The sequence below is a fragment of the Manis pentadactyla genome, chromosome 4 (genome assembly GCF_030020395.1).
Source record: "Manis pentadactyla isolate mManPen7 chromosome 4, mManPen7.hap1, whole genome shotgun sequence".
NCBI classification, from domain to species: domain Eukaryota; kingdom Metazoa; phylum Chordata; class Mammalia; order Pholidota; family Manidae; genus Manis; species Manis pentadactyla.
In genome coordinates this window covers 21,529,585-21,554,325 of record NC_080022.1, presented here as the reverse complement: position 1 = coordinate 21,554,325, position 24,741 = coordinate 21,529,585, and the positions used below count along the sequence as shown (strand labels likewise).

Sequence of the window (24,741 nt, the reverse complement as noted above, 5' to 3'; positions counted from 1 at the left end):
ATGGAAGGCTAGCTCTGTAATTTCCAAAAGTCAAGCTGCACACAAGAAAAAATATCACGCTGGTGAACTTTAAATGTGGGGCACAAACCTGACAAAAGAGAATAACAGGAAAAATACAATGTCATATCTCTACAAAATGCCACTGTTTTTTTTCAGAGAAGTCAAGAATCATTTAAAATAATTTGTTAACTTAGATACTAGCTTAGAAGTGTTTCTTGGGGAAAAAATAAAAGTGAGAAGATGAAAGTGTTTTAAATATGCAAAGATGATTTGTGTATTATTTTGTTAATAGTACATAAGTTGTTATATTATGCTAGCTTATATATTATATTGAGGAAAATATAGGTTTGTTCACCATATCTACTACTTTAGTACAATAAATATGACTTGAGTGTTCAATAAACATCATGTTCAACAAACATTAAGGAAACACTGGCCTTTAGACCATCAAGAAAGAGAACAGATCCAGAAAGCAAGCAGAGAACCAACTTTGTCCTATTAGGTTAGTCTATTTGCTGACAGCCAGAGTTCCCAAGCATTAAACTTGTCAAGTTGGTGTTCTTAGCTCTGAGTAGAACAGAAACCTAAGGAGGTTTCCTTAATCTACCATTAGCCATCATCTCTCACGAAGAGCTATACACATTGATGGGGCACTTAGGACCTAAACCCTTTTAATAAACACTAGTTAAAGAAAATTCATCTAGCTGGCCATTCTAATGAAGCTCAAAGAAAATTCAAAACTAAACAAAAAATTCCATCAAGTTCCTGCACATGAACTTTCTCCCACACTTCAAATTACTGATACATGGAACATTTTCAGTGTAAGAGAACTGAAAACAATCAGGAGGAATATATATGACAAGCATAGACAGAACTGCATGGCCAAAGGTACAGAGATGGGAAAGCATGGGTTATTACTGAGGAATTCTTTTTGGTTGAAAAATACAAGTAATAAGGAGAATAAAGGATGGAAACGTAGACTGGGGCCATGTTGTGCAGGACTTGTAAGACATTTGGTAGAAAACACTGGAATAAATATTAGAAGAATTTTGGCAAGCCCTAAAGATTAAAAACACTTATTTCTAAGCCTGACTTCAATCATATAATTAAAAGTGCAGTCATGTTACTAGAAGAAAGAGGAATCAGGCTAGCATGTTGAACGTGGGTCGGACAGTGAATTCAATTTAATAGTGGCAAAGATATACCATACTTCAGTTTCCCCAGGGATATGAATAACGTCTATTTTTACCTTAATTATAATGTTCCTGTAGAAAGCACTCTGAATTAGCACCTTGATTTCAAAGCAACCTGATGTTCAGTTATTATGTCCATGTTTTTAATCTGTCACTTACTGAGGGCTTACTGTGTGCCAGATATTCTGCTTTGCACTCTATATGGGTTATATTAATACCCAATTTTTTTATAAAACCAAACATTGTACAGCTGGCAAAGACTATTTTATGTTTCCAACTTACAGAAATGGTAAATGAAGAGTACATCAAATTTCCATAATGATCCACTAACAAAACTGGATGAAAAGAATTATATAAAGGATGCATAAAGAGTAAAAGGGACAAACCAACTAAAATTTTGCCAGGACTGAGAGTACAGGAAACAGCAATGAGCAACAGCATGAAGTACAGTGTATCCTTAAGAGAGCATAATAAATCCACTATAATAATATCCAAGACACAAGACATAACCATTTCTTGCAATGTCCCCTGACATCAGAAGGAACAAAATAGCAGCTGTGAAATCACCAGACTACTAAAAAAAAAAACTCAGCATCTCTTTAGAAAAACGGGGAAAACTGTCTCCTAATCAGTAATATATGCCAAAAAACGACAAGTCTCTACAGACTAGTCATTTATGGAAGGGTACAAGAGAAACAACAGGATGACAGTGGCTATCATGTGGCCAGAAACCAATCGGTCAGCAATTTGTTTCACGTGAAGTCACTTTCTCTCTCAAGAGATTGTCTGCTCCTGGGAAGAAAAAACCTGTTTTGGCAACCCCCTCACCACCACCACCACCCAGGAAAAATAGCCTAATGATGAGTCTCTGAGCGCGAGCCTAGATCCAGTCCCTGCACAGGTAAAAGCAGTCCAGCAAGCAGGAGGAAGTATTTTCAAGCCGACAGATGCGCGAATTGAAAAAGGAGGTCACGAAGCCGAGAGAATAGATTTAACCCTTTGGTCACTAGGAACTGTGAAGACTAAGCGAGAGAACATTTGAGCCCTCGGGTTCAGGGAATTTTTTTTAACGATACGGTGCCTATGGCGGGAAGGCCTTAAAGACCCTCCAGGCTCCCTCAAGCGCTCAGATTGCGCCCGGCTTCTCCAGACAGCCTAGCTACCTCGTCACGAAGAAATCGCTCTGCGGCTGCACCCAACACCTTCACCACCCGGAACCTGCAATTCCCCCGTTTGGTTTCCTTCCAAGGCTCCTGCCCACTGTACAATGATTGACAGACCAGACCGTGCGGATTTTCCCTCGTCAAAAATATACCCTAAACCTAACTTTGAAACGCTCCCCCAGCGCAACCCCTGGGTCTTTCTGCTCGGGCCGGCCGCGTCGCTGCTTCAGCCCCTCAGCCTCCGGCGTGCAGAGGCCGTAGAGCCCGCGCCCCCGGCCGGGGGCCTCAGGGGGCTAGAGACAAAGGGGCTGCGGCGGCGCCGCGGCCGCCAGGACCGTCCCCTCAGGGACAGCTCCGCGCTCCCCAACGCCGCTCGCGCGCCGCCGCCGCCGCCTCGCCTCACCGGTGGCTCCGGGGACCGGGGACCGGCGCCCGCCGCTGCAGCCGCCCAACGAACAATGGCAGAAGGAGGCGCTAGCGCCGAGTCTCCGGCTCTCCGCGGCGCGCGGGCCCGCCGGCTGCTGGCGGACTGACTGACGAACCCACCGGCCGAGGGAGGGAGGGAGCAAGAGAGCGAGCGAGCGGGCAGGCGGCCAGGCGCGCGTCCTCCCGCCTTCCCCCCGCGAGGCGAGGCCCGCCCGGCCCGCAGCCAGCCAGCCCGCGCGCACCCCTCCCCCTCCGCTCGCCACAACATTGTAGTAAATTTCTATTGGACGGCGCCGGAGGGAAGGAGGGGGCCGGGCCCGCGGCCCATCAGCCCATTGGCACAGGCCGACTTCGTGCTCCTCTCCTTGCTCCCCTCCCCTAAGGTGGGTAAGAAGGGAGGGGAAGAAAAAAGAGGAACAGGCAAGGGGGCTGGCTGAGTGTGCGCACGCGCACGCGCACGGCGAACGAGCTCTCGTCCGGGTGTTCCCGGCCCCTGCAGCAGCCACGTGGAGAAAGAGGCAGCTAGTGCCTGGGACGAAGGTGAGGCCCTTTCTGCCCACAGGAGGCTCAGGTAGGAGGCCGAGATTTGAAAGCCATAAGGAAAGCCGAGGCTGCTGCCCTGCTTCAGCAGCTGACTACCCGCTAACATATCTAGTGACCTTGGGTAAGCCACTCAGCTTTTCTGCGCCTCAGTTACCCCACCTACTAATTTGACCATCTCTTAGGCGCCATTCCAATTCTGACATTCGGTAAGGTTCTACCCGCCCTGGCAGCTATGTAGGGCCTGAAATGGAAGCTGAATGTTGTGCACACACCAATATTTTGCCTGTCTTCTGCATTTAGAGTCTCCTAATTCTACCCTGGCACCCCAAAAATCTTAAAGACCTAACTTCCAAGGTCTGGTCTCCAGCTGAACTTAGGGCTGCTCTGACAATTGCCTGATGTGCCTTTACTGCCGTTCAGAAGCTTCAGACCCTTCTTGACCCTTCACACTCCCTGCCAGGCTGGTCTCTGAACAGGCTGGGGTCCCACAGAGTAGAAAGGTGGCTCTGTTTCAAGCACAGTCCCTATAAGGTAAGATAGGTTCTGGTATTCCCATTTTAGAGATGAAGAAACTGAAGAGACTTAGACCTGCCAGGATAAGAAGCCAGGCAATCTGACATCAGGGTCTCTAGATGCCAGCTAGACTACCTTCTAGTATCTAATCACATCCCACTCACACCTCAGCTCAGCCTCTAGAAGTGACTACCTGGGTTCAATTCTCAGCCTCCAGCCCTCCCTAATTGTGCTTCTCTGTGCTTGTTTCCAACCCCATAAATAGGGATAATAATAGTCTCTACCTCATAAGAATAATTGTAAGAATTCAATCAGTTAAAATATGTAATGAGCTTAGATGTAATGAGTTTACTGTGCCTACCTCACAGTAAAGTCTACAGAAATGTTATTACTGCTATTTGCTTCTCTGAAGCAAAGAACACCATCAACAGAACAAAAAGGCATCCTGCAGTTTGGGAGAATATATTTGTGAAAGACTTATCCATTAAGGGGTTAACACCAAAAATATATGAAGAACTCACACACCTCAACACCCAAAAAACAACTAACCCGATTAAAAAATGGGTGGAGGATCTGAACAGACACTTCTCCAAAGAAGAAATAAAGATGGCCAACAGGCACATGAAAAGATGCTCCACATCACTAATCATCAGAGAAATGCAAATTAAAACTACAATGAGATATCACCTCACACCAGTTAGAATGGCCAACATCCAAAAGACAAGAAACAATAAATGCTTGTGAGGATGCAGAGAAAGGTGAACCCTCTTACACTGTTGGTGAGAATGTAAATTAGTACAACTGTTGTGGAAAGCAATATGGAGGCCCCTCAAAAAACTAAAAATAGAAATACCATTTGACCCATTAATTCCACTTCTAGGAATTTACCTGAAGAAAAAAAGATCCCTGATTCAAAAAGACATATGCACCCCTATGTTTATCACAATACTATTTACAATAGCCAAGACATGAAAGCTACCTAAGTTTCCATCAATAAATAGATAAAGAAGATGTGGTACATACATACAGTGGAATGTTACTCAGCCATAAAAAAGAAAAATCCTCCCATTTGCAACAACATAGATGGTGCTGGAGGGCATTATGCTCAGTGAAACAAGCCAGGTGGAGAAAGACAAGTACTTGTCTGACTGACTTCACTCATTTGTGGAGTATAAAAACAAAGCAGAACTGAAGGAACAAAACAGCAGCAGACTCACAGACTCCAAGAAGGAACTAGTGGTTACCAAAGGGAAGGGGTTGGGGATGGTGGGTGGGGAGGGAGAAGGAGATTAAGGGGCACTATAATTTGCAACCACAATATAGGTAGGTCACAGAGAAGGCAGCACAACATGGGGAAGACAAGTAATGATTCTATAGCATCTTACTACGCTGATAGACAGTGACTGCAATGGGTCAGGGGATGAGGACTTGATAATATGGATGAATGTTGAAACCACAATGTTGTTCATGTGAAACCTTCATAAGATTGTATATCAGTGATACTTTAATAAAAAAATATCACTGCTCCTTGGAAACTATAGGCTGAGAGATGTGGAGCAGGCTGACACAGTAATAATGTATCTGTCAAGCACTCAATGGTCAGCACTGAGCAGAGCACATCATATTAATTATGTGTTTGAAATATCCTAAGAAACCCTTGAGTAACACCTGACTAAAACAGCCTCTACTCACACACCCTTGCCCTGCTTTAATTTTGTTTCATAGCACTTACTTCTACCTAACTTTCTACTCTATTTATTATTGTCCCACTCAATAAGTTGCTGCAGTTTACACTCACTAGACCACAAGCTCCAGGAGGGCAGGGACTTTGTCCCTCTGCTAATCTCCTGGGAATACTGCACACTCAACAAATACTGGTTAAACAAGTGAACAAGTTATCCCCATTTTATACACATAAGGAAGCTGAGACTTAGTAAAGTCAGGTGACTTGGCCGAGGTCATTCTGCATCCCAAAAGTGAACCTCCTGTGTTTGAATACTCTGGTCCTCAGCCACAGGTTCTCAGGTTCAGCCATGCTTTTGATTCAGGGAGCTCTAGCCCTACCACTTCTGTACCTCAGAGGCTTCCTTCACCTATCAGACCTGGAAATCTGGTACCATTGATAAGGAAAAATTTACAAGGACAGCAGTCTAGTCCAAGTAGCCCCTTCTGCCTCTCTTAACAAAAAACAACAAAACACTCCCTTAACTTCCCGGTCTGCCAGGCCCACTCCCTAAGCTCACTCCCTAAACTCACTTCCCCTTACTTGCTCACTTGCTGTGCATGTAAGAATGTTGCAGATACAGAAGCAGAAAGATATATATTGCTCCCTTTGCCTTTGTTCAGGGCTCAGACCTTGGGAGATTACTCCCCTCTGAGACCGCCAGTGTAAGAATAAAACCTCAACACTCCAAGACCTCCTCGTGCCGCTTAATTCTTCCACCAGTAATCCAATCCAAGTTTTCCAGTATTTTCCATAACACCATGAAGGAGAAATCCTGAAGATCAATCACCAGATGGCTCACTACCACCATGTTACCCAGCAAATTCCGATTCACAAAAACCAATATTCTCTATGCCACAAAGCACTGGCTAACAATGCATCATAGTTAAAGAGGCTTGGTTGGATGCTAGTATTTAGTAATCATCATCCTGAAAAAAAGCAAGGTTCTTTGGTTAACACAAAACAGCTAGATACAAGGCAGATAGAAACTACTCTTAAAATTCGGAGTGCCATGCAACAGCACACTGAAAACTGTTGGCACAGGCTAAAACCTAAAAGACATGAATTCCAGTACTCGCTTTTAATTCTTAGCCTGGAGATGAAAGGGCTTTGTGAACTGTAAGGTCCTATCCACCCATGAAGGATTTTTGTTATTACTTAGGTTATACACCATCACCTGCGAGGCTAAGTACACAATCCCTGAGTGTAGCTGGACCTACCCGTAGTAGGGGGTGAGGGATGAACTACCCATACTTGCGTGCCCAGCTGCTCTCTCAGAAGAGGCCTCTACAAACCAGTCACCCATTTCTAGCTCACCCAGCAGAGGATACCATTGGATTCCAAGGGTAAAGTTCCCAAACACCATCTTTGAGGGTAATTTCCTAGGCAGAAATCAGCTCCTGCCCTGCCTGCTCCATGCTCACATCTGGGTGGCGGCTGTGCCATGCTCCAAGCCACAGAATGGGGTCTCCAGGGGCCATCTCTTTCCCGCCTGCCAGCTGAGCCTACCACTGCCTCCCCTCCACCCCTCCTCTTCCTTTCTAGGGTATACAGACCCTGCTAGCTGCCTGTCATCCCCTACAGCGGTCAAGGGCACTAAGGAGAAAAAAAAGAGCCTGAAAGGGTCCTAATCCTTTTCCATTGCAAACTCCAGCAAAAGCAAACACCAGCTGCACAGAAGAGAGTGAAATTAGGTGGTGACCAGTGAGGAAGGCCAGGAGTGTAGAGGGGCCTCCAATGACCTGGAAGAGATGAGATTGGAAGGAAGCAGGGGTAAGGAGGGGGAACAGTTGGAGTCTGAACCATTTCTATGTCTGGGACGTTGGCGAATTAGGGACACAGCTGGCCTGACGCCCCAGTGATAGGACTCATGGAAAACATTTGTCTGTTGTGAGGGGTGGCAAGAGATGACGAGGGCTTTGAAAAGCTGGGCCTACCAGCAAAGTGGATCTGAACAGTGACTATTGAATAAAAACTCATTTTTGAGATAAAGGTACCAAACATACATGTAGAATAGAGCTTTTCATCCTTCCCGTGGTCATAAGATTGCTGTCATTTTAGACTTTTTAAATACAAATAATGAATCAAACAAACTATAACAAAGCAGGAATATTACTGTTATACAATGGTATGCCTTTCTGGGAGATTATGCTTAGTGGTATTTGAATTGTTCATAGAAAATAGAGTTCAGTAAGAAGAAAAAATTTAAATCACCATAAAGCCATCAATCAGAAATAATATCAGTATTTTGGTGGAAGACTTCCCTCCTGGTCCCTTTTCTTATAGGCATCCTTTTGTTTATATACATTCAATTGAGTCATTCAAAATTGCTAATTTTATAGGTTAAAAATTAACCTACATCAAATATCAGCCATTGCATATGGCTCGACCTAAAGCTTTTTAAAAATTTAGATCATATTGTTTTGAAACCAACTCTTTTTTACCTAACAATACATTATGATATTTTCACCACCACATTTAACAGTGCACCCAGGTGGATATATCATCATTTACTTATACCTACATGTTGGACATTAGGGTTATTTCCCATTTTTCTCTCTCATATGATATCCAACAAATACCCTTTTATCTAAATCATACCCATGGTTATTTTTTTAGGATGCATTAACTACAGCATTTTTTTTTTTAATTATAGCCTACAAGGCAGACTGTTCTGGTCATTTTTGAGATAAAGGCAAAAGAAATCAACATTTGTGGTACTTCTGTACAATACCTTGTCTCTCATATTTGTAAATAGAGTATGTTGTCGCCTTTTTGATACAGTGCACTTTGCTTACAAAAACTGCATTACCTTAAAAGAGTTTTCTGTGCACAGTGAAAGAAAAAAACTAAATGTGATTAAAATGCATTCATTGGAGTTATCAAGTTATGTCCTTTCTGTTGTAGAGACACTCCAAAAAACAAGGGGCCAAAGGGAAAGAAGTTGGAACTGTAAAAGAGCACCCCTGATGGGTGGCAGCTAAGGCGCTCCTTTAGGCCTCTAGGTTCACAAAATGTTAGAACTGGACAGACCTTTAGAGATCATCAAGCCCAAGCTGCTAACTTTTAAACAGATTGGAAAATGGGTCCAGAAACTGGAAGGGACTCGTCCAAGGTCACACTTGTCTAAGACAAAGCCCAAACTTGAACACAAGTCTTCTGACCCCAACTACAGCATTTTCTGTTCACTGCCTGCATCTAAGCCCAGCTACACTTCCCTTCCCAGGCTGGAGGCTAAGCTAAATTCTACGGCGATAAAACCTAGGACTGTCTGAACTGGAAGGGACCTTAGAGATAATTTATTAATAAAAGTAATGACAAGTACATTTACTAGGTATTTACTGTGTTCCAGGCACATACTGAGTACTTTATATGCATTACTGCACATAACGTCATAGCAACCCTGAAGTGTACGGTAGCCTTCAATTACAGTTGAAGAAACTACAGCCTAGAAACGTTAGGTGATTTGCCTAACATCACGCAGCTTAAACTAGGCCTGTCTGATGCCTCTGATGCCACTGATGCCACTGTCCTCTGCTCCACATTGCTTTCATATCACTCTCAGGAAAGCAGTTTGGAAATATCATTGAACAAAAGCAATATCTGTCCCGAGACCCCAGGGAAAAAGCTGTTGTGGCTGCTTCTGAAAGTAGCCCTGGGACATTCAAAGAGGGACCCAAGCCTCCCATGACCACCCCCGCAACTCCCTTATCTCGCCAGTTGGAGTAAGCCTAATGACCCTGATCCAGCAAAGCCTCCAGCTCCCTCAAGCTTAACCCACTAATTCTCTCTCCCCACAGCTGGGAACCCTGGAGGTCAAGAGGATTTCTAAAGAAACATGGAGAGAGGCTTAATGCCACCAGCTAGCTGAGCCCCTGCTAAAACTGGTAAAGTCAGCCTGGCCCAACCTTCACCTGAGAGAGGGCAGAGGAGGAGCTGTAGGGAAGCGGGGAGGGTGGGGGGGCTGGGCACCCAGAAACAGCCAGGTTTGACTTGCCCCAAGTCCAAAGGTGCTGCAACAGGACAGTTCCTGAGCTGTCTAGTATTCATCTAGTCTCATTTCTAAGCCTTCTAGTGACTAGGAATATTGCAGTGGGGAAGAAAGAGAGAACCAAGTATAAATAAGTTCCAGCCTTAGCTCTGCCATTAAATTCACTGTGTGACTCTGAGCAAGTCACTTACTCTCTGTCTTAGTCAGCTCAGACTGCCGTGACAAAAATACCATAGACTGGGTAACTTAAGCAACAGAAATTAATTTTCTTACAGTTCTGGAAGCTGGAGGTCCAAGATTAGGGTGCTGGTATAGTCAGATTCTAACGAGAGCTCTCTGCCCAGCTGGCAGACAGCTCCCTTCTTGCTGTGTCCTCACATGGCACAGAGCGAGCTCTCTGGTCTCTCTTCTTATAAAGGCATGAATCCCATCCTAAGGGCCCTGCCCTCATGACCTCATCCAACCCCAGCCACCTCCTAAAGGCCCCATCTCCAAATACTGACACACTAGGGGTTGAGGCTTCAACACATGAATGTTGAGGGGACACGAACATTCAATCCTTATCACCCTCGCTGGGTTCCCATTTCCTTACCAGTCAAATGGAGGTGGCAATGCCTACCCAGGATGTCTCACAGGATAGCAAGACGGATCGAATTCTGTGAGGGGTACAAAAGGGTTCTGCAGATTACAAAGCCCACACCTGTACTGAGTATGATTTTTATTTTAAATTTGCTGTCAGCTAAGCAGAAAAAAATACTCAACCCCAAGGTAAAAGCCTCCCTGGAAGTGAGGATATACTCGTCTCCCCTTTCTTCGTCCAACAAGCATTTATTGAGCACCAAATGGGTGTTGGCACTGGGAGTCACTGGAATAATGGGAAGAGTCCAGCAACAATAAGAACAAGCACCACCATCATCATCCCGTATGTGGGTGATGGCAAGAAGAGGTTAAAGAATGTGGGTGTTTGAATGTGGGCAGACCTGGTTCAAATCAAAGCCCCGCCACTGGGATGCTACATGAGTTCATGAAAGTCACTTCTCCACTCTTCCTTATCTATAAAATGGGGATAACATATGCCAAACACTGTAGCAGGTACTTCATATGCAATACATCACTGAACCTTCACAACAGCCCCTTTAGGAAGGTATGGCTATAATTCCCATTTTATAGATGAGGAAGTAGAGTCCCAGAGAAGTGAAAAACTTACCCAAGATCACCCAGCTAGTAAGGACTCAAACCCACATTTGCCTGGCTTATACTCTTCTTACAGTTTACAGATTGCCTGCCTTTCCACAATGGTCATTATTACAATGCCAGCAAAGATGCATAGGGCACTTGCTGCGTGCCTATGTACTTTACCTGCACTCTCTTCTTTAGTTCTCAAAACAACCCTAAGGAGTGGGTACTATGTTTTTTTTTGTATTCATGTGCTTTTACTTCATAAACCATTTTCCTTTTGATCTACCAAAAGGATGATTCTTTAGATTTAATAAAAACAATAGGATGCCACCTTAGTAAGGATTTTTATAAATTCCAAAATATCAATGTAAAGATTTCCCTAAATGATTCAAATTGTGAGATTTTCAACTATGATTTGCAAAGAGAACTTACTGGCAGTAAGACCTGCTGGTGTTCTCTTATGTAAAACAGGGAGGTTGAACTAAGGTACCTTCCATTCAGTGGCACTCTGAACACTTGCCGTCTGTGGTGCAGCTACCTGTAGAAGAGGCTCAGCAAAGGGGCAGGCTCAGCAAAGAAAGACACCTGTGTTCAAAATTCTTTTTAAATGTCCACAGGGTGATGACCTATGGCCTAAGTAGATGTCTTCTTCCATTTTCTCTTAAGCCTCTTACGAAGAACATGCATTAATCACTTTTCTGAGGAAGGCATTGCAGCCTTTTGGAGTGGGTACTATTTTAACACCATTTTATAACTTCGGGAATTGACATCAGAGAGGTAAAGCAATGTGCCCAATTCACATAGCTAGGAAGGGGGTATAGTTGGGAAGCCAGGTGTGTACAACTCCAGAACCCTATCCTTGGCCCACCACACTGTCCTGCCTCCCTTTCCCAGTGAGGTCGAACAGGCATCTTTATCACTGTTTGACAGATGAGAAAGCTGAGGTCCAGCAAGAGCTAATGATGTGCCTAAAGGGACCCAACAACCAAGCAGCTAAGTAGAGACTTGAACCCAGACTCCAGAGTCTTAAGCCCAGGATTATTTCTTCCACCCATAATACTGAATTCTGAGCACCAGAAAATGCCCCTGTCCATGGGACATTTGGAAACCTTATACCTGGCTCCCCCAGGGGTATGGGGAACACCTTCTATACCTGGCCAGGCACAGAGAGCTGAGGGTGTGGAGGAGAAACTTTGCAGGATACTGCCCGGGGAGGACAGCAGCTGAACTGGTTACACAGGTGCCCCTAGCTTTGGGCACCTCTTTCTTGGTCTGCCTAAGCCTTGGGCCTATAGCCAGGAAGTGGGTAGGTACCGAGGAAGCTGCTCTAGGCCTGGGCCCCACTGGCTGGCACAGCTCTCTGCTGTGATTTCTGCTGAAAAACAAAAAGCTCCATCCTTTGTGCCTAAATGCTAATCACCAATTATGACATAATAACCACGGGGCCCAACAGCCAAACAGCCCCAACTAGAAATTCTGCATAGCTCAGGCTGAGAAACAAAAGATTTGGGCACTGCAACTGAAACAGATGCCCTGGCAGAAAATGTCAGAAGCAAAAGGGCTTCAGGGCTGACACAGCCAAAGTATGATCTGGCAAGTGGAGTGGATGATGACCACTCATTTGATTATTTATTGAGAATTTATGTTCTCAGAACAGTGCTAGGCCTAGAGAAGAAGTGAGAGAAGCAGCTTCATTTATTCATGAATTCACTGCACAGATATTTACTGAGCACATACTGTGAACCATACTCTTCTGGGTATAGAGGATATAACACCAAACAAGACAGACAATATCACCATCATCACTGAGCTCACATTCCAGTGGGGGAAGAGAAACAATAAACAAATATTCAATAAAATATAGTATGTCAAACAGTAATAAATGCTATGGAAAAAATAAGCCGGGAGGGAAGAAAGGGAGTATTGGTGTTGCGGCAGGAAAAGGTACTGCAATTTTAAATAGGCTAGGAAAGGCCTTACTGAGAAGGTGACATTTAAACAAAAAAAAATTAAGGCGATGAGAAAACAAGTCATGAAAGTATTTGGCGGTAGAGTGTTCCAGGCTGAAGGACCAGCAAGTGCAAAGGCCCTGGGGTGGGACTATGCCTGGTGTGTTCAAGGACATGGCCTGATATCATGGATGCACCATTAACAGAGCTGGGGGAGGAAAGGAATCCAACACAGACTCACTGTGAACTTGAACTCTCTTAAGCCTTAGGATGACTCTAAAGGTAAGGAATATGCTCACTATTTTCTCAGCATTTTCTAGATGAGTGAGACTCACAGAAGAGAAGTAACTGATCCCATATCACACAGCTAGAATGGGTGGGTCTATCTGACCCCAGCTTTCTGGTGCCTTTTCTCTATGTCCTGCCTATGCAAATCCTAAGTATTTAAATGTTCAGTGAATGAATGTAAGTAAATCCTGCACACTTCTCAAACCCTGCCTTCTCAATGACCTGTTTTCTGACTGGCCTTGACTGATTTCTTCTTGTCTCTACTAATCACAGAACAACAAGAACAACAATTCCAGTGTGCCAGCTAGGGACTGAATATTTTACCTGAATTACTTAATTAAGCCTTTATTTATTCCTATGAGAAGGTGCTAATATTTTCCCCATTTTGTAAGTGAGAAAACTGAAGCTCACTGAGGTAAAACAACTTGCTGGAGGTCCCACAGCTGGTAAGTGGTGAAGCTGGGATTTAAACTGAGGCCTGTTGCCTCCCAAATCCTTTCTATTAATCCTATATTAGTAGAAACCTTTGACATCAATCCATCCTTTTCTTTTTATAAATCAGAAAATGGAGGCTCAGAGAGGGCAGATGATGTGGCCAGGCTCTCAAATGTAAAGAGCTGGGGGAGGGATGCAGCCCTCCAGCCTCTAGCCTGGTGTTCCTTCTACGCTGCCACACTGGGGTTGTGGACCAGGTTTTCTCTTCTAGGACTATTTCCTGGCATCCGCAGAAGTGTTAGTGTTGTCCTAGCTCCCGGAGGACAGTGCTGGGGAACACAGTCCACCTCTGTCCTGACAGCCTAAACTGCGGTGACACAGGGTCCTTCTCACTCTCTGCTTTCCCAAAGTGCTTGCAGTGGCATTTACTCAGAGGAGGCCATGAAAGGGAAACTGTCCTCGTGTGGCTCCTGCAAGAGACCATACAGGCTTGGCGCTGGACAGAGGTGGTCTGCAGGCAGGGGCCAAAACCAGGCCAAGGATGAGGCTAGTGTTCCAGCCAACCGGGAGAGGAGGAAGTCGGAGTGGGTGGGTAAAAGATGCTGAGCCTCTGGCTTTAAAATCAGATTATTGGGTGTTATTTGTATAACAAGAAACCACATCAAACATTCTAGGCCCCTAGACAGGGAAGAGGTAGGACAGAAGGTTCTTAGAGACAACAGCTATAATAGCGCTAACAGTAGCTGCCTACCAGAGCGAGGACCCGGTGCTGAGCACTGGACTAAGCGCTTTATCTACACTTTGCCAGTCCTCACCATAAAATCAGCCCCTTCCTACAGCACAGGAAACTGAGGCTCAGAGAGGTTAAGTGACACCCATTTGTAGGGTAGTGCCAAAAGGGTCCCTGCTGTGTGACCCTGCATCACTAGCCACTGGTTCTGATTGGAGGATCCTGCATCTATACCAAAAGGGACTTGGATGGCAGCCTCTGCTGTTAAAATCCAGGAGGCTCAGGGATCCAGTTCTGCCCAGACTATGAGTGCCACAGATATAGGACATCACACTTACTCTTCCCCCCAGTCATCCAGAAAAACAGGCTCAATTATCAGCTTTCAGGGGAAAAAAATAAAGCCACATGTTTCAAAATATTTGTCCCTGTTTCAAGGCTGCTGCTGGCTTTGGCCTCCAGCCAGGAAGAGGCTTACTAAGGTGGGGAGGAGCTGGAGGAGCCCAGGCCTCAAGACAGTGTCCTTGGGGGGATGGGGCAGGAGGGAGCGAGCTCAGCGGGGAGCCAGAACCCCTCTGGAGATCTGGGCTTGTTTCTTAATCCTTTCCTCCCTTTGTTGGCCCAAGCAGGCTGCGCACGGAGGCCAGGAAGCTTGTGGGTGGGACCAAGGAATCTGAGGAGTCCCAATAACGATGATTTAATTGGAGCCCCTTTTTAGAGGTGCCCGTTACATGCGGACACTGTATGAGGCGGTTTGGGGGTTATCTCACTGAAGCTCCCACCCGTCCCTGTGGGGAGGGCCTGCCATCCCCAGTTCACTGAGGTGGAAACAGGTGCCGAGAGGGCAAGTGACTAAAGGCCACATAGCTGATAAGCAGCAGAGCCTGACCCCATAGCAAGGCAGCCACTGGCTTTGACTAGCCTGCTGTGAGAAGGGGACAAGGAGGGCAGGCAGGGAAGGAGCAGGGTGGAAAGGGCCCTAGCACGCTCGGTGCGCATGATCAGAGGTAGAATTGGTAGCTTCTGTGTCCTTCTCCTCAACCACTCCTCAATGAAGGTGCAGGAAAGGGGAGGGCAGCAAGTGATCGTCTCCACGGTGAACACCCGCAAAGCCCCGCATGACCCGGGCCCTGCCTCCCCGCACAGCCTCGTCTCCCGCCACCGCCCGCCGCTCTGTGCTCCAGCCACACCAAACACCAGTGCCGTGTGCATGATGTAGGTTGAGGCCTTCACACATGTTGTTCCCTAGGCCTAGAAAGTCGTTCCCTCCACGGCCCACCTCGAGAGCTCTTATCACTCCTTCAAGCCCCAGCTGTCTTTTCCCCTGATGCCTTGAAAGAGTTAACCACCCACTCAGCTGCGCTTGCTCTGAAGTGCTCCATGCTTCCGAAGGGGCAGGAACTCCATCTGAGTCATCTCTGGGTGCCCCAGAGCCTAGCACACAGTCGGTGCTCAACAAACAAACGTTTGTTGTCTCTAACTTCAGTTTATCACTGAATCTTTGAGGTATAGGCAAAACAGGTTTTCTTATCCTCAGCCTCCTTCTAAAGGCAAGGAAAAGGACAGGAGAGAGGAAGTGACTTCAGAGGTCATGAGGACGCTCAGTGACACTGGGAGGGCTAGAACCCAGGGCTTCTCCACACCACCCCTGCCAAGCCTCCACCCACCTCAAAGACGGGTCACCACAGGGGACTCCCAAGGCAGGAGTGTGGGGCATGGGCCCTAGTGGCCAGGGGTCTTGCCTGTGTCCAGCTCAGACATAGCTGCTGCCTGGGAGAACTGAGGCAGAAGGTGGCAAGAAGCACCCAAGTGGGTTTTACCCCCCAGTGCAGCTCTGGCTCCTCCTCCCAGATAATGTCCATCAGCCAGAGACCCCAGCAGGCCCCATTACCTGCCAGACCCCAGACTTCACTCTCACCTCTTTCCTCTCCTGCCTGCCCACTGCAGCCCATCATCACACACACCCTGCTGGCTCTGCCTCCTAAACAGACCTCACAGCCACCCCCTGCCCCCCGTCCCATGGCTCAGCCCCAGGCCCCAGATCCCATCATCTCTCACCTGGAGAGTTGTCCATGTCCCTACCCTCCCGTTCATCCTCCACACTAAGTGATCCTCCTGAAATACGAGCTTGACCACGTCATTCCCCTGCTTCATATCCAATGGCTCCCCATGGCCTCTGGAACAAGTCCCCCTACTTCTTCGGAGCCTGTCTCTCCAGCCGCATTCTCCCAAGTGCAGCTCATAGCTCTGTATCTTGGCAAAGCAGTTCTGTCAACTAGGAATGCCCTTTCTCCTAATCTTTGCCTGAAAAGATATTCACAGTTCATGCTTCCCTACACTGATCAGAGGTAGAATTGGTGGCTTCTGTGTCCTTCTCCTCAACCAGACTCTAATCTCTGTGGGGCAGGGGGAGACCCACAGATTCATCTCTGTGCCCCATGCCCAGCGTAGGGCTTGGCACAGACTGGGCAGGAGTGAAAGCAGATGGCTACAACAGGGAGGTATATCCTTACTTCCAAGAGTCTTCCTCCCTCCCATCACTCATTTAGATCCTGTCAGACTAGGCTGCTACCCGCCTGTTCCCAGCAGGCCCCTCCTAGACCTGTTTCCACTGTCCCACGAGGGATATCTTTGTAATCCTAAAATAATACTCACAATTATAACTATAACAATAATGATAATTACTATCATTGAGTATTTACCACATGCCTCATATGTATTATTTTAATCTCACAAGAACTATAGGAGGTGATAGATTCTTTTATTATCCCCATTTTATAGATAAGGAAACTAAGGTTCCAGGAGGTTAGAAGTCTTGCCCAAGGTCACACACCAGCCCTGTGCTGGGCAATGGAAATGGACACAGAAGACTCAGACATAACCACTGCCTCCTTGTGGAGTAAGAGAGTTTCACACTAAGAATCTGGGCCTTGCAGTGAGCAGACTTGGGTCTGAGCCTCACCTCCACCCCTAAATAACTAGGTGACTCTGGGTAACTTACTGCGAGCACTAGATGAGATAATGATTCTAAAATAGCATTTGGCAAACAGCCCGGCATATAAGAACATCCAAAAAATGTCAATAATATACATGATGACTAGAGATTCTGAGGATTCTCTAGGCCAAGATTGGATGTAATTCCCCAGGAACCTCCTCAGCCAGACCCAAATGGTAACAGTGATGATAATGCCTAATCCACCCATTTCCTCATTAAAAAATTGTTCAAGGGAAGTGTCCTTTATTAACCCTATTTTATAAGTGAGGCAACTGAGGCCCAGAGATAAGTTACTAAATCAAGCCACACAGAAAAGGAATGGCCCAGTGGGGGATCTCCACTGAGCTACCTGCACACCGGACAGAGCCCAGCCCTTGGGCCCTGGCTAGCTTACTGGGGAGACTGGGGCCCCAGACTCCTGGATTCTAACCTCAGCTGGGTGGGAAGTTAACAGTGGGAGAAAGAAGCCCAGAGGAAGGACACTGTACTCAGCCCCCTCCCAGAATGAGCCCAAGGCTGGGCGGAAACCAACAATTACCAAGAGCCTATGCGGGGCACTCCTCACTGGCCCCTTCCGTGCCCTGTGCGGGAAGGGTTATGATATGCATGTCGAGGATGAGGTCCCCCGGATGCAGACAAGTTAATGACTTGCCCAGCATCCCCCAGCTGAGAGAGTGGCAGTGCTGGGAGGCCGTGAGTCCTCGCCGCTCCCACACTCAGCCCCAGACCTCCCCACCCACCCCGCCCCTCTGTTCTGAGGAAAGAGGGCTCTTCCGCCTCCTCCCCAGTTCTAAGCAGAGGCTGTGAGCCTCGCTGCCTAGGCCGCCCTCTGCGGATCACTGGGCTTGGTCCTTGGAGCCACACTCAGTTCAGTTGACAAGACCCAGAGCCCATGTAACAGAGCCTGGCCCCCACGGAGATCACAGTCTAGTGAGCAAAGAGGGAACTCGTGTTCTCTGAGCTTCTGTGACAATGGGCACTTTATATCCATTAGTCTTTTAATCCAATACAAAGCACATCGAGGGCACATAGTGATGCTGCATGAATAAATACATTCATTGACTCAGAAATATTCACTGAGCACCTACTACATGCCACTATATCCCAGGGGATACAGGAGTGAATAGATGAACAAAAATCTCTGCCCTTGTGGGGCTTTCATTAAGAAAAGAACATGCTTGTGCCAGGTAGGTGTTAATATTCTCATTCTCAGATGCAAAACTGAGATGCAGAGAGCCACCCACCTACAAGTGACAGTATCACATCAGTGTGTAAGCATCTGGAGAGAAGTTAGCTGGTTGTGGTAGGATTCTAACTTCAGAGAGTATCTCCCTCAGTTCTACTGACCCCACCACTGGCCTCCCTTTACACCTCCCAGTGGCCTCAGAGCCACCAGACATGCATTAGAATCAAGCCCACCTAGCAGCCATTTAGCCATACCGGTACTCACCCAGAAGCAGCCAGTGGGGTCGTGCAGTCAGTCCAGGAAGAGCCATGGAGCCATCCCCACAGGGGCACATGGAAGCAAAGGACAGCAGTGAGACACAGGCATGAGCAACACAAGATCTTTGGGGCCCCCCTTTGACCTGGGCCTGGGCCCGGGGGAAACCCTGCCCTTCCTGCCTCTCAAAGCTCTGCTGGGCCAGATATCCTTAGTCAGCAATCTGATAGTCTGATAATGCACCCCTGCTCATCAGGCCTCACAAGGCCCAGCCCACTAGAAGCAGCAGGATCCCTACTGGCAAATATTAACTGAGTACCTACTGTGTTGGGGATACAGTGTGAGCAGACAGACATGGCCTCTGCCTTGGTGAAGCCCGCAGTACAGTGGGGAGGCAATCATACAAGTAATGACAGAATTACAACTGTGATGAGTGCTTCAAGCACACTTAAGGACGTGGGTTCAAAACCCGACTCTACCAGTTGTCACCAGCTTTGTGACATTAAGCCCATTCATAACTTTTCTGTGCCTCAATTATTCAGCTGTGAAATGGAGATAGCATTAGTACCTACTCCCAGGATTCTTGTGAGGATTAAATGAGTTAATATATGTAAAACATTTTGCACAATGTTTGGCGCACAGAAAGTGTTAGCTATTATTATTACAGGGAGTGATAGGCAGGTGTTTGGGAAGGACCTAGTGTGGGTCAAGCCACCACCCACCTGACAAGGTAGAGATTAAAGAAGACATGAAAGGTGAGTCTCTGAGCCCAGTGCCTGGTGCATGGTGGCCACTTAATAAGTGGTGGTGGTTTTCTCAGGGCTGTTCTCTAATGTGTCCTCAGGGTGCAGCATCTCAGCAGAGAGCTGTGAGAAATGCCGTCTCCCATAAACACATGCCCAGAACTGCACTGATGAAAATTAACCAGCACCCATATACTCACCTGATTCTACAAATGGCCTTATCTCCTTTGACCTTTACAATAACCCAGGAAGTGGACAAAGGTGAAATTATTACTATTCCCATCTTAGATGAAGACAGTGAAATGAAGGGACTCCTCTCTGTGTGCTCTTGGACGCGTCACTTCCTATCTCCAAGCCTAGTTAAGGGGTCAAGCCAGGATTCCAACTGGTGTCTGCCTGGACTTGTTCTCCAGATCTTTCCATGCTTTTTTCCCTTCAGCGTGTGCAGTACTAGCCACACAGCCTCAGAAAAGCCTTAGAACTGCTCCAGTCTTAGTCCCTTCATCCGAAATAGCTGCTCAACCCACTGGCCAAGGGACATCTGCCCTCAACTACTAAAAGCCATTGTTTTACAGATGCAGAAACAGAGATCCAAGGTTGCCCACATACCCACAGTTGCCTCTTAGTGCCCTGCTCTCGCACCTAGGCAGTAGTCAGGTAGGTCTAGCTCTCTGGGTAAACTCCCAGTGGGCCCTGACCCACAGGTTGCTCCCTCTGATCCTTTCCCCCAATACTGGGCCCCAGTGGACACCCACACACCCTGGTCCTGGCTCCCCAGACTGAGCATCTCAGAGCTCACCTAGCAGGGTTCAGGCATGGCCACTGGTAAGGGCTAGGCCATATGGAAGCCTCAGTACCTGCAGGGTGGAGGTTCCCCCTTCTACTTGAGTCTGGGCTTTGGAGTCAGACCTGGGTTCAAATCCCAGCCCAGCCACTTCATAGCTGTGTGAGTTTGGTCAAGTCGACTCACCTCCCTGAATACCTGTGAATCAGGGGTGATACCTATTCCTTCGTGAGGTTGTAAGGATTCCATTAGCTAATTCTGCATACCATGTACAGTAAATACAGCCTATGTAAATATAACTGTGACAAGAGAACACAGGCCAGCAGGATGTGGGGCCCATTGTACTCCTCCTTGCCCTTGCCCCATCCTCTCCCCTCTCTCATGTGGGGTGAGGATAGGGGGCAGGCTAAGTCCCCAACCAGGTCCTAGAGGATATAGTAATGGGTGCTGGGTGACCCTTAGAGACTCTAGGCTTATCACCCCTTCTCATTTCAAGAGGAACTGAGACCCAGGGAGAAAAGTGACTGGCCCACCGACTATAGGGGAGTGGAATCCTGCCCCTTTTAATAAATACCAGAATCTCAGTCCCTGGGGGAATTCTGAATGCCCCACCTCCCAGGGAACTATCACTAAAATCTACTCTGCAAACCCCCAACAAATCTCAGGCCACCACAACCTCTATGGTGAGCCCTTCATTGGTACCCTGTTCGGCTTGCTCGCTAGCAAACCTGTATCTGGCACACAGAAGATGCCCAGGAAAGGCTTAGGGAATAATTCTATGAAGTTCCTCCCTGATTCCACAGCTCTGCTCAGCTGCCTCTCCATGTTACTCTGCAGCCCAGGCCCCATGAGCTCAGCCTGACCCCAGCCAGCAGAGCTCTGGGATTCCAGAGGCCTGTAGAGCGTCAGCATCATCCCAGCCAGGCTGGGATGTTCCTACTCAGTACAGCCAGCCAGGCTCCTGGCCAGGGTCCACTCTGCAGAGGGCCTGCTGGCCCTGCCCTGCCAGGGGCCCTACCCCCACTGCCTTAGCAGGTGAGGCAGCTCAGGAGCCCTGAGAGCCTCTCTTGGCACCTGGGGCCTGCAGGAGGGAGCCCAGCCTCGTCTAGGCAGAGCAGGGACAGGCAGATCAAGAGACAGACATGTGGGGGCTTCTCACCTCACTGAGTTTCACCCACACATCCAGGCACTCCACCTGCATCCCACATTACTGGGATCTGGCAGGCTCTGCCTTACTCTCCTATATAAACAGAGGAAATAGCAGGGTTTCCCCACTCCATTCCCTCCTTAAAACACCCCCACTGGCCTGCCCCCAGACCAGATACTGTTCTGGTCACTGCACACTCATTACCTCACTTGAGTCTGCTAATGCCTCTAAGGTCTGGATTATTGACTAAGGAAGAACCTGGGGCTCAGAGAGGTGATGTGACTCATGCAGTGTTACACAGCAAGAAGTGGCAGGAGCCAGGATTCAAACCCAGATCTGCTGCATGAAAAGCCTACAGGGCACTAAATGTGTCCTTCCCTCCTCCTCTCTGCTCCCTACAGCTTCTGGATCCCCTTCATCCCAAGCCTTCCATCTCTCTCTGCAAAGTTTCTCCTCCTCCACTCCAGGTCAGAATTAGCAATTCCCACCTCATGGCTGCTATAAGGCCTTGTTTACATGCACTGACAGCAGCAGGGTACTGGTGCTATTTCTGAAGTATCTGTCTTTCATACACTCAGAAGGGGTCTTGGAGGGAGGTGATGCACCCCATACATGCTCCTCAGACCTGACAGCCTGTCCCTTCTATCTCCACCCTCCCATTCCTGCCAGGCAAAAGTTCTCTGGCCTCCTTCTGTTGATCCCTTCCCCACACAGTCTCCTGCCAAGACAGGCTCTCAGGCCTGTAACTGGGGTGAAGGTGGGGAGCTTGCTGAAACCTCAGGGGCTCTGTGCCAGTGGTCCAGCCCCTCCCTCCCCTTCAGTAGCTGAGGATCTTACTCTGACCAGACACCAGGCAGTTCTCACAGGGGCTCCCAGCTGCCCTAAGTACCAGCCCCAGTCATGCTCTCCCCAAGCCTTCTCAAGGACTCCAGAAGCAGAGAAGGGGCTGCCTTCAGCTGTAGTCCAGGAACTTTAGGGGTCCTGTTCAGCCCCTCCCTTTCTGGGGAAGCTGCCGGCCTTGGAACAACCCCCACACACCCTCTACCCAGAGCGTCCTCCCCTCCCCCATGCCGGGGCAAGCTTGGGCCGGGGTCTGTTTGGACAAATCCACGTCTCCAGTTTGCTGGAGAGAAGAACTCTTGTCCTATTTCAAAGAGGTGGGGTCTGCAAAATAGTGTTGGTGAGGGCCGCAAAACTCCTGAGGAAGGACAGAGGGCAGGGACAGGGACAGGGAGAGACTGGGACACACAGAGAAGAGAGATGAGAGACACAGGGAATCGGCGGGTGCGAGCAAGGAACCTGGAACCGACGGAGACACTCGGGAGACCAGAGACAGAAGTCCCCTAGACCAAGGCCCGGGCGGCAACGGGAGGGCCACCCTGGCAGGCAGAGCCGGCGCCCTAGCTAGCGGGTCCCTCGGTCCGGAAACTCAAAGTCAGTTATGTAAGGGCCGGGGCGGGGAGCGGGGCGCGGGGCGCGGGGCTCCAGGCCCGGTGGCCCCTCGCGGCGCGCTGCACAGGAGCCTGCGGGGCCGGACAGGGCGGGGTTGGGGGAAGGGGGCACCCCAGCCTGCAGCACTCCGCAGAGACCCGCCCGCGGGAACCTAACCCAGACCCCTGTCCAGACAGGTCCGGGACCGGCTGGGACCGCCAGCGGCAAGCGCCCAGCTCTGGACCCGAGCTCCCGGATCCCCTCTCCTGTCGCTCGTGCCCCTCCCGCACCCTGAACTTCCCAGTACGGCCAGCCAGGCTCCTGGCCAGGGTCCACTCTGCGGAGGTCCTCTGGACGCCCAGTTCGGACCTTGAAACCTGGGACCCCTAGAGTCCCTCTCCCGACCCTTAGACCCTGGTCTCGCCTCTACCGGGACGGCCCGGGCCCTTGGGAGTGGGTCCATCTGTCTCCCACCTCGTGCCTCCCAAAGACCTGGGGTCGCCCCCCACGCGGTCCAGGCTCACCTGCGCGGGACTCAGAGGGCACCTGGCCGGGCCGGACCGGGCCGCGTTCTCCCCCTCCGCCGCTCTCGCCCTTTAAGAGGTTTCTGCCACTTTGCCCCACCGGGAGCCTCCACCTGCACTGACAGGACAACTCTGGCGTGAGGCCCCGCCCCCGATCCGGGAGGCCTTCTGATTGGTGCAGCTAACTGCCAATCAGCGGGGCGACAGAGAGAACGGGGAGAGGAGTGAGATCGTCGCAACCGGGAAAGGGGCGGAGGCTGCAGGTGCTGCCAGACCCGCACGCCTATTTCTGGGCAGCCGGGTGTTCACCCACGAGGTCAGGGGAAGGTTGGGCAAGAGGCTCCTGGATTGGCTGGTGTGGTCCTTTACGTCATTTGGCAAAAGTATGATGCAATTTGCCACGTGGTGCTGCCTCTAAGGGCAAGAAGGGAGGTAGGAAAGGGGTTGGTGGTAGGAGACCTAGGGAAGTAACCCTGGAGAGACTCACCAGGATCACTTGTACCACTATTTCATTCTGTGTGACCTTGAGCAAGTCACTTCTCCGAATCAGTTTCCTCAACTACAAATCTTACTTTGTTTTCCTGAGTGTTAGCGATACATGTTAAGTGCCAATCACAGGTCTGGCACATAGTGGCATTCAGTAAATGTGGGTTCCGGTTCCTCTCATCACCATCTTGCCAGTCTTCTCAGAAACTTTACCCCTCCCATCATTGCTGGAAGGTGCTTGCACGTCCCCTCCCTCTCTACCTCATTTCAGACCTGTGCTCATGTACCTCCAAACACAGGAACTTCACCACCTCCTAGGCTGTCCTCTTTTATTTTAAAAGTCCTGAGACTTCAAAAGGTCTTCCTAAGATTAAAGCCAAATCTGTCCTCTAGGATTCCACAGAGAACAAACCTAATCCCTCTTTCATGTAGAGGAATCACAGAATCATAGGATGACAGAATATTTCAGGTCTGAGAACCATGGAGAGCTAATCCCATTTTGGGGCAACTGAGGCCCACTGTTAGCAAGTAATTTCCTGAGTTCAGTGGTCTTCCTACGAAAAGCGCGCCGGAATCAGACCGCCTGGTTCTCAATCCCCAACGCTGCACTTACTAGCTTCACATTACGTGGGGCAAACTACTAACCATCTCCAAGACATTTTCCTTCTTTGTAAAGAGGGGCTAATAGAAGTATTTTCCTCAAGGGTTATTATGAGAATTAAATGAAATAATCCAAGGAAATTACTAAGAACAGTTCAGGTCTCAGGGATCCAAAAAGTGTTAGCATTTATTATTATTGATGGTATGTTATAAATTCATGCATTGCCCCAAATTTACCAAAGCCTCCGAATCAAGTCTTGATTTAGGCTTCAGGGCTCTGGATACTGCCTTTAATCTAGCAAGAAGGATCTGACAGCCCCTAGATCCGCGGAATGTTTTCTGTTATAGGTGGACCTGGGGGTGGGGGAGCGGGGTGCAACGCCCCAGGGAAGCTTTAGTTCCTTTAACCAGAAGTCTGCACACTCAAGACCCTTTCAGTCCCAGCTCTTTGGACCCCATG

At 48.5% G+C, this 24,741-nt stretch overlaps 1 protein-coding gene across 31 annotated transcripts in view; it reads right to left on the bottom strand.

Annotated features, from left to right (window-relative positions):
- The window catches only part of EPB41 (erythrocyte membrane protein band 4.1), a 224,511-nt gene extending 201,184 nt beyond the window's left edge, over positions 1 to 23,327 (bottom strand). For 5 of the 31 annotated variants that reach the window (XM_057499903.1, XM_036915006.2, XM_036915009.2 and 2 more), the window contains exon 1: positions 2,760 to 2,968. The gene's annotated coding sequence lies outside the window, so the exon portion shown is untranslated. Of the gene's footprint in view, positions 1 to 2,759; positions 2,974 to 18,575; positions 18,723 to 23,195 lie in introns of those variants that run through there. The other 26 variants (XM_057499904.1, XM_057499906.1, XM_036915007.2 and 23 more) reach the window with 15 other exon arrangements.
- Positions 23,328 to 24,741: the final 1,414 nt, after the last annotated feature.